This window comes from Carassius auratus, chromosome 6 (assembly GCF_003368295.1).
Source record: "Carassius auratus strain Wakin chromosome 6, ASM336829v1, whole genome shotgun sequence".
Taxonomy (NCBI): Eukaryota; Metazoa; Chordata; class Actinopteri; order Cypriniformes; family Cyprinidae; genus Carassius; species Carassius auratus.
The window spans coordinates 17,239,573-17,249,803 of NC_039248.1; the positions used below are offsets into that span (position 1 = coordinate 17,239,573).

Below are 10,231 nucleotides of genomic sequence, written 5' to 3' on the forward strand. Positions count from 1 at the left end.
TTTTACTAAATATATATATATATAAAAAAATATATACTGATATATATATATATATATATATATATAATTCTTGCCCCTGAAATAGAAAGCAGGAAATACCTAGCATTTATTTTTATTTTATTTTTTATTTAAAACAGTAGAAAAAAATATTAGAAACCCCTTCAAATGAACAAAAGGATACAATTCTTCCACATCATTTACAACCATTACCGACAGAGCTCATGTAGACCTCTGTGCTTGATCTGCAGAGACATCTGCTTTGCCCCCAAAGACCCGACATCCCGTCATCCGCAGTGACTGAACCTCCCTTTCATTCCCTCATCCGTAATGGCAGCAATTAAAATATAAGGTAAACTTTTCAGCAGCTTTTCATGGTACTGAAATGCATTGTGTTGCAAATGGGGAGTAATGTATTCATCCCTAGGTAAACATCCCTGCCATGTCCCTTCTGCAGAACAGAGGAGAACAAAATGAAAGTGATAATTTCTCCCCCTCTGAGAATTCGCCTCTTTAATTCTGACAGTAAACTCGTGGCTGTTACGGGGTGTTAAGTAGGATTTAAAACTTGTCAGACAAGACATGTTTGAAATTGCTTTAAATAAGAGTACTGTGTTGCTGTCAACCAGAGGCTTAGAGGAACATACTCTCACAATTGAGGCACTCATCTAAGCTCAAAGAACCATGCCCCTGCTCTGCTTCTTCTCCTTCCTGCCTGCGTCCTGCCTCCTAACACTGTGATCCAGCCCCTCCTGGTGGTGACATGTGCAGTGACACAGCCGTATTACCCACTAACCAGTCTGATGGCCACCCACAACACCTCAAATCTGGCTGATCGTGGAGGCCTATGGAGAAAATCTGTTGCGTCGAATAGAAAATGTTCATATTCTAAACACTGCATGCGTGTTCAAAGCAAATAAAAAGGCACTAGACACATGGGCTAGGAGATCTGAAATAAAAATAATGATGCTGGAAATAAGATTTATTCATCTCATATTCATGCATTTTAGATGAATTCTATACACTGACACAAAAAAAAAAAAAATGAAAGAAAAAAAATAAAACTGTGGAGATAAAACATGACTAAGCGTGTGTCCTTGATTCAGATGTGTTATTTTACCAACATAACCTTCATATTAAGTCATTCCAGTGCTAAAAAGAAAATGCGGAAATCATATCAGCAAACAAAACTGATATGTATGCCAAAGGACTGGATGTTGTAAAATCAGCGATCAGGGCCTGACACTGGAGCATTAATTAATGAGCGCATTACTGTAGCAATTAGCCCATCGTAATTAGAAATGAGGGCACATCCAAATATTTCTGTGTCTTTGTATTAGGAATGACTGGTAAACAATATCTGACATTTTTAGATAATTAAGCTGGGTAAAAAGGGGTCTGGAGTCATCAGGGCAAACACACACAGTTTAGTCGTGAGTGAGTCTTCTCATTACAGTGATTCTCGATGTGAAATGCTGCTACTATGAAAAAAGGTTACACAGATTAATAATGCATAACAGTGTCCATGATTAAGGAAAGGAAACAATCTTTGTGCTCTTTGTATATCAAGCTGGTTTCATATGCTTTTGAGAAACTTTCAAACCATTTTCAACTAATGTTAATTGAATGACTCTAAAAACTCTCAAGTATACAGAAGCAATACTTTCCTTACAACTTGAATACAAGCAAGTATGCGTTTTAATCATTTGAAGGAAATAAAATGTTTGAAATATTTTTCCCAAGGTAATCTTTTTTTTTTTTTCACAAATATCATTAATGAATAATTCAAAATACTGGGGGAGTTGCACCACATGACAGCCTGAAATAAACCTGATGAGAAAAACTGTATGATATTTTATAAGAATTACTGACATTGACACACAGTCATAAGGGTCTGCCGGGGTCTTCGATTATATAACTTCCTTTTTCCCTGCATGTTCTTCTGTTGGTTGCACCACATGACAATATAAAATGTTAGTTTTAAAAGCTAAATTGTAAAAAAAAAAAAAAAAAAAAAAAAAAAAAAAAACTAAGAAATAAGAAAGTTCCCATCTGCCTCCGTCTGCGTTGCTTTGTCAGTTCTCTGTCCAGTCCCAAAAATGCCAAATGCATATTTAAAAAAAAGTTAATTACTACAACTTCTCAAAAATGTCACTCTTTTAATCAGGCTTTTTTTCTATTATGAAAATTAAACTTGATTATTAAAATAACTTGTGTGTTTGTGATTGTATTTCTAATTATTTTAAGTCCAAGCCACTTTCACAAGCTCTTTCATCACTTGTGAAATCACTTGAAATAACATAGCTTTGCAAACTCTGCATTTGTCTTTTTGTGACATAGCTTGCCATCTTACAAATGTTATATATTGCTTAAAATACAAAATACAAGAAGCCAAACACTTCAGGAGTATATCGGAGAGGGAGGAAAAATCCTAGTAGTCACATCAGTCATCATTCACTGTCCGAGGCACTCTATGGGCAACCGAGCACATTTACTGCTGGTTCTTCAGCATGTTGCCAGGTTTCTGGGAAGTAAAAAAGGGGGAAAAATGGCAGACAAAACACGGGTAAGCACAGAGCTGGAGTACGACGTTAAGAACTAACCCTCTGAAGCACCTTGTCCACGATCTGGCAACCACTCTCGGCGTGGCGAGTCTTTATCGTACAAAGGGATTAGATCACCCAGTCTAAAAGCCTCCAAGTTATTAGCACCTTCTTATACAAAGTATAACAGCAATCCTAAAGACATTGATTGCAGGGAACAGTTCAAATATGATTTCCTTATAGCTATTAATATGTATGCCTTAAATAGAAGCACACCACTAAGCAGCTTATGATATTATGAAAAGAATGTTCCCTCAGGGACATAATATGCCAACAGTGACAGTAAGGAGAGATTCGTATTTACCCAGATTGGCTGTACTTACGTCAAGCATTCTCCGAGCTTGTGGGAGGAAACACGGGGCAGTGGCAACAGCTCGGTTTCGATAAGCACTTACCGTGAATAAAAGACAAGCATGAAAGTGAGGTTTAGCCTCTTTAAAGATTCCTCACCAAATGTAGAGGCAGATAGGGCAGGTGCCTTTGGTTCCGGACGTGATTAGCCGTCTGTGGCTCACTGTTCCTGCAGAAACGAGACATTGCAGAGACATTGTCCAAGCTTGTCCAGGTGGGGGACCTGTCATCCCAAACCAGGGCTTAACAGAGCGCCGCTTCGAGCGAGAGATTAGGACCCATGAATTTAGATTCTTTCCTTTTTTTTCCCCCCAATGCGTGCTTAATCCAAAGAACTGTGTTTTTTTTTATTTTTCCTCGTTCCTTTTCTCTCGGTTGCTCTCTCTGACATTCTAGACTCACTTCATGCCATTCTGTTTTAATAATTTCTATGCTTTATTTTTATCTCCCAGTGTTATTCAGATTTTCTTTTTTTTCCTTTTTTTTTTCAGATGAGCCGGGTTTGATTTGTTCTTCATTATGCAAAGGATAAAAAGAGAGGATTTCGCTGGGGTTTTTCTTGGGATTGATTGGCACGGCTGCGGTCTTGCCGGATAAATACACAACAGTAGTTCAGCCGATGCTAGAATGAGCAAGATACTATTGCTGAGCCACACAAATTTCCCAGACACATTCTAAACCTCTATAACAACACTCCAGTCACTAAACTATAGCATCTCTACACGGTTGATGTTACCGTTGAAAACGACTAAAGCACTACAACAAATTACTCCACTATTGAGGCTGTTGGCCTCGAGTATGAACTCTGACTACAACGCACTCATATTTTTAAAAGCACAACTTCAGTCTCACACCTCTAGTATAGTTCAACAATATATTTTCCCAATGCATTCCCCACACAATGGATCAAGGACTTTTTAACACCAACATTTGCATTGCAAATTTCTAAAAAACGGTTTGGGAAAAATACCAAAACTACACATGCAATTATAAATACAATTCAATTAGGCTTTTATATTGTGATTGTAGTAAGCAAAATTGCAAAAATATTATCTAGGAAATTTTAATCTAAAATTAGCACTTAACTCAATATCTTAAGCACAATATGAGAGTTTGTAAAACTTGAATAGTTTTCCATAATATTTTTGGCAACCCCCTTGCAGCTTAAAAGCTGCTGCATTATATGTAGAACACTATATTGTTTTGCTTTAGTGCTTTAAACCAGCATTGTACCCAAATGGCCATGGAATGGAGAAACTATTAAAGCAGTGTATTAAATGTGGTCAGGTATAACTGAAATGCTCTTGAAGTCATTTAAACACCTTCTATTGTGGATTTATCAAATTACACCAGCCAGCTGCCCCCATGGACAAAAATGTGAAAGTGCACAGAAGAAAAAAAAAAAAGTTTCATCAAGATATCTGAAATACACTTATTTTCTCTCTCTCTCTCTCTTTTCTCTTCCTTCTCCTCCTCATCTTACTAGAACATGTGCAAAGAAGCCTTTTACAATCAGTCATCATAAGAACAGAAATTAATGGAATGCTTTGTCGATTTCTCATCTACCAAAAACAGAGAATGTCAAAAAAACAGAATTGAGATGTAGATTGCATGATTCTGAAGTCTCGGAAGAAAGGTGCGTTTAGATGAACTTGAAGAGCCTGGCAAAAGCACATAGGATTTTTTTTTTCTTCCTGCTCTTCCTGGCTCTTAAATATCAAACTGAACGGAAATACCAAATGACAAAAAGAGAAGAAAAAAAAGTACTTTACAAATGACGTCTGTAGAAGAAAACTGATGTCCACATCTGTTATGCATTTTGCCATGGCTGATGTTTCTGTAATAACTTAGTCCTTAGACCTGCCAACTGAAAGATGCACAGCTATGTTTACACACATACATAAATAGGACGTATTTGGTCACAATCTCTATGAATCATTTGAAAAGAAGATTGTGGACATCTTCAAGTTCGCTCACGATAAAAAATTTTCAGTTCACCCACCCATAATTTCAAGTCAAAGCTAAAGTTTAAAAGCTTTGATAGTAGTAAGCTAAATACTTCATTTGTTACTCACACATCAAAACTTTAAACATTAAATACTATTGTTAAGTTCAAGCAAGCATGATGTGACTATAACTAATACATCAAATTATATAAACAGTAATACGGTTCCATAAAGGCATGCTCTAACAGGCTATAAATGCAACACACTACGTTATTGAATGCAACACACTACGTTTGATCAATTTTACTGAAACATGAATATCTTAACATAAGCTTATATTCAAAAGATTCTTCATCATAGTTATATTTACCAAATACAGAGTAAAACTAGACTGTCATGTGATACGCATTAATATGCATGATAGGAAACACTGGCAGTTTTGTGTATTCCCTTGAGGTCATTTCAGTGCCACCCCTTCAAATAGCTGGTTTGTTGATCCATATGATCTTGTTTTCTGACAGGTACCATCATCAAATGACATTCGGCGATTCGCATATCAGGTTCAACACATGTGGTAATACACCATCAGTAATAGAGAAGAGAGCTTCTCCCCGCTCCCTTAACACTTAACTCCATTCAACCCCTGTTTATCAACTTAATTATCCTTCTATCTGCAAGTGGAATAAACACGGCCGCCTCATTCTCGGAGTTATCCCTAAGTAAAAGATGAAAGCAAAGGGTGAAAGGTGTGCAGGCGGGAGAACGAGGGATGGAGAAGGAGTCAAAGTGTTTCATTTATAACCAGAAAGAGGCCCTCAGAGAGCATTTATCCATAATGGGGAAATAATGAAGAAAGATTAAAGCCCTCTGGGACATTTCCGTTTTTTTTCTCTAAATGATCATAATGTACCCCCGTTCGTCACAATGGACACAGAGGGATCTTTAGACACCATTATACAGCCAAAAATGAGCCCTGGCAGAAGCTTGAGTTACTCTGTCAGTTAAATGCAGGCTGGAGCAACACAGGTGAAAGGCTTACCTGCGAATTAAGAGCAGCAGCTTTTGTCTCCCTTGTTTGGTGGTAGAAAACATCAGAATGGAGTCTTTTTCCTGAGTGATCCGAGATGAGTTTGAAGGTTCAATTGAACCTATCATTACACCAGTGATTAGTTTAATGCCAGCAGGTGTGCTCAATGAGGACCCAAATAATGATCTTTAGAGTGGTCTCTACAGCTTAACCCCTGACGAAACTATTTCTGTTCTAAAGAAGCAGGGTCTGCTCAGAGTTTGAAGAGCAAAGGAGAACAACCAAAGAGTGAAAAAAGCATTATGCATCAAACCGATAGCATCATATCAGAGGAAACGATATAAAAGGTCTTGAGATATTATACGATATGGGTGTTTTTTCAATGTGTTTATTATTCAGACTAATGGATTAACTTAATTTTTTTGTAATATGAAGATCACATGACATTTGAAAATGGAATCATTTAATATTTACTTAAATTAATTTTTTCTTTACTCATAAATATACTTTTTTTTACTTGTGTCAGTTTTTTTACTTGTGTCAGTACTAGACTCTCAAACTATGAAAATCCAACATACAATTAGAACACTGGACAGTGTTAGTGAAAAAATGTAAGTGTTTTAGAAGATTTTATATTCCAAATGTGCCCATAGCTCAGGGTTGTCCTATCCTGATCCTGGAGGGCTAATGTCCTGATGAGTTTAGCTTCAACCTTATATAACACACCAGCCCAGAAGTGTCTAGTAATCCTGAAGACCTTGATTAGCTTGTTCAGGTGCATTTAATTAGGATTGGAGCTAAACTCTGCAGGATAGTGGCCCATCAGGTTCAGGACTGGACACCCCTGCCATAGTTGAAGAAATACATTGGCTGCATCCAAAATCACATACCTGATTAGTATCAGGTATGTGATTTTGGATGCAGCCAATGTATTTCTTCTGTAATTCTGCCACTGAGATATACTAAAAACTGAGAAGAACTGCACATAAACTTGTGCGCTTTTTTTAAAATCCAACACAACAAGACGACAAACGTGGAACAAGACACTTATTACACTATTTATAAAGTCATGTTAATGTTAGTTCATAAAAATACAGACCTTTTTTGTTTCGTTTTTTTGTTGTTCATGTTTGTGTTGCTGTTTCATCAGGCAAATTCATCAGGTCGTTATTATAAAGATGCCAAGACATCAAATGGGTTTGTTGGATAAGAGATAAGAGAGGCCAGGGCCGTCCTTCGATGACGCAGAATACTTATTCATAAGTTCATCTTATGAATAAGGAGCAGGGCTCCCCCTCGTTTCTTTAGTAGTCGCTTTCCAGGACGGGGAGTGTTGGATTTCCCTCTCTGACCATTCGTGGTCGTGTTCCGGGGGTGGGGGGGGGCACCCACCTAAGGACAGCCCTGAGAGAGGCATAAAAAAAAGTGCAGTGTTGGAAGTAGTCACAAGCAGGATTGGCCACCACTGGTTTAAAATACTTAATACCCCAACAAACACCAACAGGGTGAAAACACTGATCAAGCAAATAGCCATTGGAATTTATGTATTGGAATTCATCACACCTTAAAAAGAAGCATTCCTTTATCTGCTATAGTTCTGCACAAAAACCTCCACAAAAGAGGAGCCAAAAAAGTAGATTAATCAAGGGTTATATAAAAGGTGCATATCAGTACCTTGGAGTAGTATTATGTACCCTCGTGGTAGACTGCAGATCAGTCAAACCCAATGAAAATTATCATTTTCAAAATGGTGGAGACTAAAGTGGTGTTTCATTGGAGATTTTGGGGTAGAGGTGAGAAGTTGGATCTTTTCAACAGCTTGTATAATTCAATCATTTGAACAGTTACGCATTTTTCTTGTGTTAACATGCACAAGCCATCATGTTGCCAAAAGGTCATGAGGAAGAATGAACCATCGATCAGTTAATTCAATTCAATTCAATTTCAATTCAAATGAGCTTTATTAGCATGACTGTGGAACACAATGTTGCCAAAGCATCAACATATTATATATAAATAGTAAAACAAACAAACAAAACATATATTTACAAATCATGTCATATGTAGAATAGTAAATATAAATAGATAAATAAACACAATTTATCCTAATAAATGAATAAATACAGTCGGTCTCTCTAGAGAATTAGCTGATTCTGGCGTTGTGAATAGCTAACACATATTTACCCGCTAGTGCAGCTGTACTATCATCTTCTCCCAGTAAGAAGAACACTTCTCAGTGTCGCTCAGTTCAGAGAATGATGGAATTAAAATTTAAAATCTGGGCAGAAAGGTTTCTCTTATACTGGTGTATTTAGAGCAGTTATCGGGTGTCTAAAAGTGTAGAAAATCCTGATTGCAGTGTTACTCCCAGGGCATCTCGAACTGTGAACAACCCAAGTCAAAGAATTTATGCCAGAAGGTCAAACCAAAAGAAACTGGACCGCAAAAGGGTGAATATCAACATGCTATGCTTACAAAAAATAATGAATATCCATTGATATGCTTGAATTCTGAAGAACGGTCATAAATGAACAGACATTAAAAAAGTATATTTCACCTTAATTATGAAAAAGCACAAGAGCAAAAATGAAAACGCGCCCATCGCAGCCTTAACCTACGGTGGAGCCGACAGCTTCCTCTGACACTTCGAGCATGAAAACACACTTTACAATTGGCAGCTTGCTCGGGTATAGTTTGAATAACCCTGGAAACAGAAAATAACTCTATTGTGTGACTGTAATGAAATTTTGGCCAATCTAATTTGACTTGTTGCATAAAATTTCTTGGGCAAAACTTTTCTCTTCTAAAACTGCCTCTTATCAATTCATTTGTATGTGAAAAAAAGATGAAGGGGAAAAAATGGGAACAGATTGAAACTGGCATAGAATATGCTCCCATTGTGCTGCTCCAAATGAACGTGTGTCCTTCAAGAAAGAATAGCGCTTTGCTTCTCATACCAAAGTCTTGATGCTTTCCCTTGAATAAATCATTCACATCTATTGAATCCTTTTCGTTTCACAACACAGGCTGTCCTTTCAAGATGGAGAGAAAGGAGTCTGAATTACTTGGAGCTGGAGAGTTACCTTGCATAGAGAGGAATTAAGGACCAGTAGCCAATATTGTGGATCAACTATGCCCAGAAAAAAGGGGGCATTCTTGTGTTACCTGGCTGGGGAATTAAGTCACAATAGACTTCAAACAAGGGATGGCGCACAATTCACGGATTGATTTTTACTTCAGGGACCTCCAGTTTTTTCAAAACACACAATATCTGCCGAAGATGGACATAAAGCCATGAATGGGTGATGTATTACCCTCGCGGCCTGTGTCAAGGGAATATAGGTACCTTCAGACCTCGCTGGGTGACCTCAATCTCTCATTCACCTTATTAGAATGGCCAGGTGGTGAGAGCAGCTTTGTGACTCGTCACATATTGTTTGCTCTGCTGTTTTGTAGCTCTCTGTCCATTCTGCTGATACCTCTTTACCTTACATTCTGAACTCAGACTTGGGTAAAACTGAACAAAAATCACTCTAAGAAATAATGTAAGAGATCCAACCCACACAAACCCTCATAGAACCCTATACTTGCAGTTTATTGACTTGAGATTTTCAGGTCATTTCTTTCAATCGCATCTTCTAGCCACACAAATATCACACAAAGTACATTGAAAACAGGAACTTGTTATATTGAACACATTATATGTAACAATTCCAGGAAACGGATATTTTATAATTTTAATAATTATAATTATTAATTTCTGAAAACTGGTGGAGGAGCTCTTGTTTACCAACTATTCTGCCCAGGGGGTTAAGGTTTGGCTGGTTAGCATGGTCCAGTTAGCCCCTCCCCTGCTGGAAGTAATTACACTTTTTATTTTTTCTATCGGCAGGCTTTTTTTTTTTTTCGATTGAAGAAAGAAATAAAAAACCATGCTTGATTTTGTAGCATGAAATAGGAACTGTGAGTCTGTCAAGCATTGTCATAACATCCTGTGGCTCCAGACTGTTTTCCAGGTGGATACTTGCGAAGGTCAGCTGTCTAAGATGGATATGCTAACATTCTCCAGGTAGTTCAGACCTCCTTGATCCTGCCTTTGCACGATCTATGACACTAAAGGTAGCAGACTGTTCTTTTCATGCTTTTAAGTGCCCTTTAAAAGGAAATGTGACTGGTAAAACAATTAAATACAATTTATGTTGTCTGTTTTGGTGGTCAGAATACATGGTTACTTATGTGAAGAAATTATAATATGCGCACATCCAAAACTTTAGGCAGGTGTTCAATCACATGAAACACTTCACTGT

The 10,231-nt window shown here is 37.4% G+C and overlaps 1 long non-coding RNA gene across 1 annotated transcript; it reads right to left on the bottom strand.

Moving 5' to 3' along the window:
* Positions 1-2,069: 2,069 nt before the first annotated feature.
* LOC113088644 (uncharacterized) lies at positions 2,070-5,987 on the bottom strand. The gene is made up of 4 exons (XR_003286148.1): positions 5,937-5,987; positions 3,051-3,120; positions 2,601-2,735; positions 2,070-2,521 (listed from the first exon to the last, which is right to left on the bottom strand). It is a non-coding gene; the product is annotated as an uncharacterized LOC113088644 (long non-coding RNA).
* Positions 5,988-10,231: the final 4,244 nt, after the last annotated feature.